At 38.9% G+C, this 9,927-nt stretch overlaps 1 pseudogene; it reads right to left on the reverse strand.

Moving 5' to 3' along the window:
* Nucleotides 1–1,001: 1,001 nt before the first annotated feature.
* Nucleotides 1,002–8,543, reverse strand: LOC137259591 (uncharacterized; annotated as a pseudogene).
* Between the last annotated feature and the right edge of the window lie 1,384 nt (nucleotides 8,544–9,927).

Here is a 9,927-nt window from a genome sequence, read left to right on the forward strand (position 1 = left end):
TCAATCACAGAACAGCTTATTGATATATGATAGAGTGCAGAGACATGAAGAAATTCTCCCTTGAAAGCCATGATTTATTTTCTGAATGTTACTTACAATGCACATTATGTGTATAGAACTACGATTTAACCGTTATTGTGAAAAGACATGTTTTCTTAACCAATAATGTGGAGTCATTCAGGCAGACAAGCTATGAAAATGGGGTCACAAGCATACACTGCAGCATAATATGTGCTATTTAAAACTTTTTAAGCTGTATATTTCAAAGGATAAATTGCACTTTTTAAACAGTGCTCATTTTGAAATTCCTTGAATGTACACAGAAAGAATCCAAATTAACTTGATATTTTAAAGGTGTCCTTTAAATTTTTAATCTCTGCATGATGTAAAATGACGTTTACTTACTCTGAACATTTTGTCGTTCTTAGCGTGCAAGCCGTGGGCCTCAGCTTTCCCCACGCCTTCTTAAGTGATCCATCGTGTTCATCCAAATCCGTCAAAAAGCTTCTGAAAGGAGACATGTGCATGATGCATAACTATAAGTGAAACATGTTTCCAGTTGGAGGTTACAAGAATAGTGACTGTGTCATGCATTTTTACTGATTCCTAGGATTTACATTATTTGGTTATGTTGTATGTACATTATGTCCTGTACGGTTCAGGTCACACATACCTTTTTTATGTCAAAATAAGTTGGTCCTGGCTGCCTTCTTCAGTTTTTCCAACACTACCCTCCTTTATGCTGAAAACGTAGAAAAAAGTCAGGAACTTGTCGGGTTATAGCTAAAACGGCACCACAGCAAAACGGCACCACAGCAGAATCGTTTGGTGAAAGCGGCACCAAATTGGCGAAAACGGCTACTGATTACAGGGCTAAAACGTCACCATATATCATTGTTATATTGACTTTATTATTATGTTGACTTTATTGTTTAATTGTTTGTAATGTTTAGATGTTTATTTCTCAAGTTATCAAGCATTCTTTTGGGATTTTGGTGGTCCTAAAAAGGACCGTTGAGATAGAGTTGGATGGGCCCATGAATTGCCGCACATCTCGTCAGGAGTTGGGACAAGGAACTGCTTCCACAGTGAGAAAACCTCATCTTGCCTTGCCGATGACGTCTTTCTTACATAGGCCTTCAGACGTCCCTCCTGGATGAGCCTGGTCTGCAGGGGAAGGAGTTTAGCCTCCTGGTGTAATTCTGGGACCAGGCGGTAAATTCCCAGCGACTGCTCCCTCACCTTGTTGTTCATCCGCCTGTGCCTGCCTAAACAGAAAAATACATATGGTTATTACTATAAATGTATTATTATTTTATTCAAGAATATCGGTAACTTTTATTATTATGATAATGTCTACATGTATGTATTTTGAAATGAAATGTATACCTTCAACAAAGTTGTTAGTCCTGACTGCAATGCTGAAGACGGACCAGGTGCGTGGGGTGAACATAGGGTGGGTGATCCATTGACTTTCGAAATAGTCAGTGAGTTGACGCAACATCCCATTAACTAGAACCCTATCCGATATTCTGTGGAATAGTCTTGTCACGTCAGCCGCAGGAAGAAATGGGAGCGCCATTAGCTTTCTCACAAACTTGTGAATGTTGTCATCCTCCATGTAAGCTACCTGACATAGTACATAAACATATGAATATGATTATTCATGAAAAATGTGAATATGAAACGCATAAAGATTATCAAATGAGTGAGTGAGTGAGTTAATATTTAACGTCACATCGGCAATATTGCAGCCATATCGTGACGAGAACATTCTTGAAAAAAGAATTTATGCATATGGTAAAAACCTGTCAACGAAGGACAGTAAAACAGCTAGAGTATCACAATAAGAATTAAAACTAGCGTGAAAAGTTAAAACCAATATCATTATTCGGACAGTACAATATAAAAACATGCTATAGATCACCAACAACTGAAGGTAGATCACCATACTAGAGGCCATGGGGACTTACAGTGCTTCTGCTACCTGCATGGTCCCTAGCTGGATTTACACCATCCCTTCAGCTGCTGGTGATTGTATGCAAGATTAGCCACAAATTAAAATAACAGAAATACTACGGTTAAAAAGTTGGAAAACTAAATTTGACTTTAAATGTTTTGGGACTTACGTACCCTCTCAGGAGGACAATAATTTTACGGTACTTCAACCCCAATCGAGGATACAGCCACTAACAATCTCAGTAACTATTTCATCTTCCAATCATAAAATACTTATTTATTTACATGTCAGTCAATAAATTCAATTCTTTTAAAAATGCGATAATTAAATGAGAACTTATATTACTAAAAAGGTCCTTCATAGTTCTTGATTTAAAATAATTGTCCCTTGTGATGGAATATTCAACACAGTCAAGCAAGACATGCTTGACCGTGATTATTTCATCACAAGGGATGCAAAACGGAGGATCCTCACCTTTCAACAGATATTCATGCGCATACCTGGTGTGGCCAATACGACATCGTCGTATAATAATGACCTTTTCAAATCTGGACCGACAACCCAAGTACGTGTAACCAACATACGGTTTTATCTCAAGTAATTTATTAATACCTACTTGGGTGTCCCACTTCTTCTGCATCAGATCACGGATGTAAAATCTAATGGCAGCTTTATAATCAGTATAGGGAATATGAAGTGGGGTCACAGATTTGTTTAGCGCTGCCTTAGCAGCAAGGTCAGCCAAAGTGTTCCCAGAGATACCAACATGGCTGGGTAACCAACAGACGACAATGTCGTATTGGCCAGTTGCAAGATCATTATACAATTCAATAATTTCTATTAAAAGTGGATGTTTACGAGAAATATTTTTAATAGCCTGAAGACAAGAAAGAGAGTCTGAATAAATTATATATTGTTTCCATTTAGGGTGTCTTTGAATATATTTAAGAGCTGTTAATATGGCGTTAGCTTCAGCTGTAAAAATAGAGCTGCAATCTGGTAATCTAGAAGATATTGTTCTGGATCCAATGACAGTGGCACAAGCAACTGCGCCACCGTCCTTGGACCCATCTGTAAATAAAGATTTATAATTGCTATATTTATGTTTCAATTGGTTATATTCTTGTTTATACTGTAATTGATTTGTTTCTGATTTTTTAAAAGTACTTAATGTTAGGTCAACTTGTGGCCTAACCAACTGCCAAGGAGGAGAAGAAAGAAGACGGGAAGGAGCTATATTTTCCAGCTCAATGCTAGAAGCAGCAAGAAATGGCTTAATTCTGAGCCCAAGAGGCGTAACAAGGGAAGACTTTTTGTTATACAAATCCTCATAAAGAGGATTAAAGACACAATTAAATGCGGGATTAGATTCATTTGAAGCTAATTTTGTAATGTATTGTAAAGATAGTTTGATACGACGTAAGTTGAGAGAAGGCTCATCAGCTTCGACGTATATACTGTCGATGGGAGAGGTTCTAAAAGAACCGAGACAAAGTCTTAGGCCTTGGTGGTGCACAGGATCAAGTAGTTTTAGGTTGCTTTGACAAGCTCCACCATATACGATGGAACCGTAATCAAGTTTCGATCGGATCAGTGATCTATATAAGTGAAGGAGGGTAGTTTGATCCCCTCCCCATTTTGAATTTGAAACAACCTTTAATAAATCGAGTGCCTTCAGGCATTTGGCTTTAAGGGATTTAATATGCGGCATAAAGGTCAAATGTGAGTCGACAATAAGTCCCAAGAACTTGGTCTCCTTGACTACTTTGATTGGGGTATCACTGACATATAGTTCTGGGTCTTTATGGGGTTTGTATTTACGACAGAAGTGTATACAATTGGTTTTTGATTTAGAAAATTTGAAGGCGTTTTCAAGACACCATTTATCTATTTTGTTTAAACACAGCTGCAATTGCCGTTCAATGGTATGCATATTTTTACCACGACAAGAAATATTAAAATCATCCACAAATAAAGATCCATCTATTAAATCATTTAAAACTTTAGATAGACTGTTGATCTTGATGCTAAAAAGAGTGACTGACAAAATACTGCCTTGTGGAACACCCTGATCCTCATTGTAATGATCAGACACGGTAGAACCCACACGGACTTGAAATTGCCTGTTATTTAAAAATTTGGCTATGAATTCAGGCAAACGACCTCGCAAACCGAAGTCATGTAAATCTCTCAGAATGCCATATTTCCAAGTAGTGTCATATGCCTTCTCAAGATCAAAAAGATAGACACAGCATGTTGTTGATTAATCAGCGCATTTTTCACAAATGATTCTAAACGCACTAAGTGATCGAGTGTACTTCTGTTTTTTCGGAAACCACATTGTATGTCTGCGATAAGGTTATTTGTTTCCAAGTACCAAACAAGTCGATTATTTATCATGCGTTCCATGGTCTTGCAAACACAGCTTGTTAGTGAAATAGGTCGATAATTGGACGGATCCGTATGATCACGTCCACGTTTGGGTATTGGTACTACTATGGCGTCACGCCATGAGGGAGGAAAGTTACCAGATGTCCAAATCTCATCAAAAATATTTAGAAGAGTTTCTAGGCAGGATTCTGGTAAGTGCTTCAGGAGTTGATAATGTATGTTATCTGCTCCTGCAGCAGTGTCATGAGCTTGATCAAGAGCAGTATGCAGTTCATGAATAGAAAAAGTTTCATTATAATCTTCCCCATTATCAGAATTGAAATTAATAGTTTTCTTTTCTTGATGTTTTTGATAATGCTGGAATCTAGGTAAATAATTAGAAGAGGAAGAGTGTCTTGCGAGGGTTTCACCCAGTTTATTTGCGATATCTGATTTATCCGTAAGTAACTGATCTCCATGTTTAAGATGATGGACAGTAGATTTAGTACCTTTGCCTTTAAGTTTTTGGACCATGTTCCATACCTTGGACATGGGTGTCCGAGAATTTATTTTGGAAACATAATTTTGCCAAGTTTGGCGTTTGTTCTGTTTAAAGGTACGTCGTGCTTTAGCATTTAAAATTTTAAATTTATTTAAATTATGCACCATAGGATGGCGACGGAAATAATGTTCTGCTTTTTTCCTTGCCTACCTAGCTTGTTTGCACTCATCGTTGAACCATGGTTTTCGTATGTGTGGAACTACAGAGGAATTTGGTATACACTCATCAGCTATGGAATTCAGTTCATCAGAAAAGCATTTTATAGCATCGGGGACGTCAATAAAACGTTCAGGTTTAAGTTTTTCAGGACACAGTGTTTCATATAAAGCCCAGTTAGCCTTTTTAAAATTTCGTCTTGATGACGGAGGAACATCAGATGGAGTTACAGCTTTTAATATAGTAGGAAAATGGTCACTTCCACAGAGGTCATCGTGGACTGACCATTCGAATTCATTTAATAGTTCTGAATTTGTAATTGACAAGTCGAGAGCAGAATAAGTCCCTGTACCAGGATGTAAATATGTGCTGGAACCATCATTATAAATACACAAATCATTGTCAGAACAAAAGTCCTCCAACAACTTCCCTTTAGTGTTTATATTTACACTACCCCAGAGTGGGTTGTGCCCATTTAAGTTTCCCATTATAATACAGGGCTCCGGGAGTTGGTCATATAGAGCTTGAAGATCAGTTTTGGCAAATGTCGAAGATGGCGAAATATAGAGGGAGCATAGCGTAAACGCTACATGTAAAGTAATTCTCACAGCAACAGCCTGCATATTAGTATTAAGTGAAACGGGGTTTTGAATAACGTTTTGTCTGATTAGAATGGATGACCCGCCAGTGGCTCTATCACCCGGAGGTGAAAAACAATGATATGTATTAAAGTGACGAAGGTCAAATGTATCTGTTTGTTTTAAATATGTCTCTTGGAGACACAACGCTGAAGGTGTAAAATCTTGGACTAATAGCTGTAATTCATGTAAATTAGTCCTCAATCCTCTGCAGTTCCACTGTACAATATTATTGGAATAAACTATCTTTTGGGGGGATTTATTGGGGATCTACCCCGCACTCTTTTGGAGTGCAACAAGCTATGTGCCCTAGAATGGACGTTTTCAGAAACGTCCATGTCTTCAAGAGACCCATATTTATTGAACAATTGAATTTTGTTCTGTGACCCTTTAGGAGTTCTACCACTTTGATGTTTTGAGGCATCAAGCTTTGGCTTCGGTTTACTTTTCACCGTTTGCTGACTATCAGATGTCGATTGAGACTTTGAGTGTGACTGAGATGATGATTTGTGATCAGAAGACCTTGAGGTACTAGGAAGTGATTCCTCAGTCTGTGATGATATAACAGGGTACAAATGCTGTGGAGAATCGCAATTTACCCAAGTCAAGGTAGTTTGGCAGCCTGTGGTTGATGTTGTTTTAGAGCTAGAAACTGATGATGTTTTTGCTACTGTTGCATAACTTTCTGTAAGATCATATGTCTTTACCAGTTTTTTGGCCTCCGAAAAAGAGATATTTTGGGTGAATTTTATTTTATTGATCTCCATTTGCTCTTTCCAAATAGGACACTGTTTAGAAAAGGACGAATGGTCGCCTGAGCAATTGGTGCATTTTTTATAATCGCTGTCACAATCTTCTGTTGTGTGTGTCTTCTCACCACAGTGAGCACACACAACAGACAATGTGCAGGTAGATACACCGTGTCCATATTTCTGGCATTTAAAACACCTGAGCGGGTTGGGGATGTAGGTATCAACTTGAATGTTGCAGTAGCCTGCCTTCACTGATTTTGGACCATTTGGACATGAGAAAGTAAACAGATACGTATTTGTTTTGACGGTTTCGTTGTTTCTGCGAGTTGAAAAGCGCTTGACATATAGTACACCTTGATCCTTCATTTCAGACCCTATATCAAGTTCCGACATGTCATCAAACAATCGATCTCTATCTCTCACGATACCTTTACTTGTATTCAAGGTTTTGTGTGCAGAAACCGTGACGGGAATGCCCACGAAAGATTTAATATTCATCAGATTTGTTGCTTGCTGCTTTTTCCCGCACTCGACTAGCAGGGCACCCGAACGTAAGCGTCTGATGTTCTTCACATCCTCAGCAATGCCTTGAATACCTTTGGATACAGCAAAGGGGTTCAACTTCAAAGGTGTCTTATCAGGAGTCTCAATCACAATGAAACGTGGCCAATACTCAATCGATGTAGACGGTCTATGGTCAGCATCAACAGGGTCAATATCAAGTGGACGTTTTGTTTTTTTGGTTGGAGTTTCATAAGCCATGGTTAGTGTAATACGGTTCATCATCCGAGCTCCCCACCCACCACGGAGTATCACAAGGACAATGCTAAAGTAAGCGGGCCTCCAGCTTACAGCACCAAGGATATCCGGATGATATACTCCAGCAGAAGAATTAGAAATAATTAGTCTACCAGATTGGCCCATGAGCCACCGCCTTCTGGGCATAAGACTCTAGGCAAAAGTTCAGAACTTCAAAAATGCATTTTAAAATTCGAAAAGCTCAATGAACAAATAGGCCAAGACCGAAAGTAAAAATCCAAATAAAATTTGTGCAATGATATATATACTCCATGCACAGGGCTTGGCATGACCAGCCGATTGGTCGAACCGGGCCCATTCGACCACCCGTCTAGGTGAAGTCAGGGCCAAAGTGGTGTGTTGGGCAATGGAACGCAGTTAAAAGCCCCAGTGCCCTCAACCACCAGGATCCCGTCCTCCACCGACACGGGACGCAACCCACGGCAAACGGGTTGGTGGACCAAATATGCCCCCGGGTCCACTACGGGGGTGTCGGCGAGCTCTTCGCGTTACCCAGCACCCACCACGAGGAGGTGGCTCGCCACGGGTGCCAGATTATCAAATGTCAAATGCAACGAATATATTATATATATGAACGTACCTGTAGACCCAGTTCTTGACATTTCCGCCAAACTGCTTGGGTCATGTGGAACAAACACCCACGGATACGGATGTCGGGCATAGACTTCCGTACTCCTTTCCAGGCAGCCAACTCAAAATCCAAGATTATTGTTTTCACTGTTGGTTTCTTCGGAAGAGCCTCTAGGATGGTCTTGAAAATCTTGACATAATCAGATGTCCTCCGCCTTGACATGATAACAAACACAAGAGGCACCAGCTTAAAGTCCTTGCCAGCGCACACAAAAGCATGAATAGTCAGTAGCTGATGGAACGGCCTTTTGACAATCTTAAAAGTACCGTCCAAGAACCACTGCCAACTCACACACAAGTGTTGTAATTGCCGGACAGTGGCAAACACCAAATGCCTCTCGCCTTTGTTTCTTATGTCACCACGCAAGAAGTAGTCAGGTAAAAAATTGTCGTCCAACTGAAAGTAGAAGAAAAGTAACATTACACAAGAGCAAAGTTTTTAAAAAAATATTTATGTTTATGTATTACTATAGATTTTACACAGCCATATAACAAACATGTACCTGAAAGTCCAAAGACCGAGGTTCTTTAGGACGAAGAAGCTCCCTCGTTCTATTGGTCATCCTCACTAAAGTGGCTTGGTTCTGACGACCTCCAGGCTTGTCCGGATCGACGTGGTTTTGCTGAGCCTCCTCAACAATACTGGCTCCCGACATATAGATATTGTTTTATAGATTTTTCCTTCACCTGCAGAATATAACAACTGCACAATGACACAACCGTTAATACACTTACCGTTAATGTCGGATTAATTACACAGGTAACAAGTCCGGACAATCATTAAACAAACACGATAATTACCTCCACTCTCACTCTGATCGCTGTCAACTGACCAGGTTGGGGTGGGTGACAATGACGGTGTTTTCCCTCTTCAAACGAATCTCCGAACTGGACTACCGAGGCAGGACACGTTGTTGTTTTGTTTCTTACACTGCAACGCCAGTACGTTCGGTTCGGTCATATTACACTCTTGATAACAATGAAGTGTCGAATAAAAAGAATAAATATCAATTTGCAAAGTGTAGAATATACTAGATGAAAAGAATCCAGGTCAACCAATTCATATACTGTTTTTGGGTTGGCAATCCATCATTGTATACCCATATATTCTTCATATCAAAAACTCTTCGCAACCTTTTCTGGGCCTAACACAATCCACATTTCTTCATTCAGAGTTCGTTAAATCTTGATATGATAAGCATAACACTACTTACATCAGATGGCAAACCTAAATTATCTCATAAATCAATAATATGAAAATATTCAATATTAGTTTGAAAACATTGTGAAATTTCAATTTTGAAATTTCACTCAAACAATGCACCAAATCAGGTCAGAGAATCCCTAACCTATAAAGGCAAAATAACTCACTATCCCCAACTACATTGTTTTCAAAGGTGCAAATATCAAAAGCAATATGAAAAGGATTTCTTAAACAAATATTCGTATTTATAAATACGTTTGAAGTTATTTTGAGTCATAACAAGCACATTAGCAATAATATACTAGAGATATTTGTGTTTTAATTTTTTCTTGCAAAGATACTTTTTCATTCATTAACACAATGAACGATTTTAATCGTGTGTGAGCTGATCCAAATCAGAGTAATATTGAGTTCTTGAATTAACCGAGTGCTGAGTGAAGGAAGCCATCTCTCTTGTTAAAGGGGCACTGATGCGGAGCAATTTCCGTGGACTGGTGTAAACCTTTGTTATTGTTTTTCTCCAGTGAGTACCCGGATGATATCCCAGAATTCGTGACTGGTTCGTGACCTGTGCTGCGCAGTCCGTATGTGCAACTGATAGTTTAATTATAGACAGATCAACTGAGGTGACGTCATTTTTACTTCATTACAAATGTATTATGAAAACAAATGAAACACTTTGAAGATTAATCATCTGCCAGTGGTAGAAATGGTAAAAAACTATTAGGACGGAAAAATACCGAAGACTATATTTATTCTCATAACCCTAATTAGTTTATTGTCATATTTGTATGATTTTGGAAATTAATAAAAGAACACACGGTCTGCTTATACTC

Source organism: Haliotis asinina, chromosome 13, assembly GCF_037392515.1.
Source record: "Haliotis asinina isolate JCU_RB_2024 chromosome 13, JCU_Hal_asi_v2, whole genome shotgun sequence".
NCBI classification, from domain to species: domain Eukaryota; kingdom Metazoa; phylum Mollusca; class Gastropoda; order Lepetellida; family Haliotidae; genus Haliotis; species Haliotis asinina.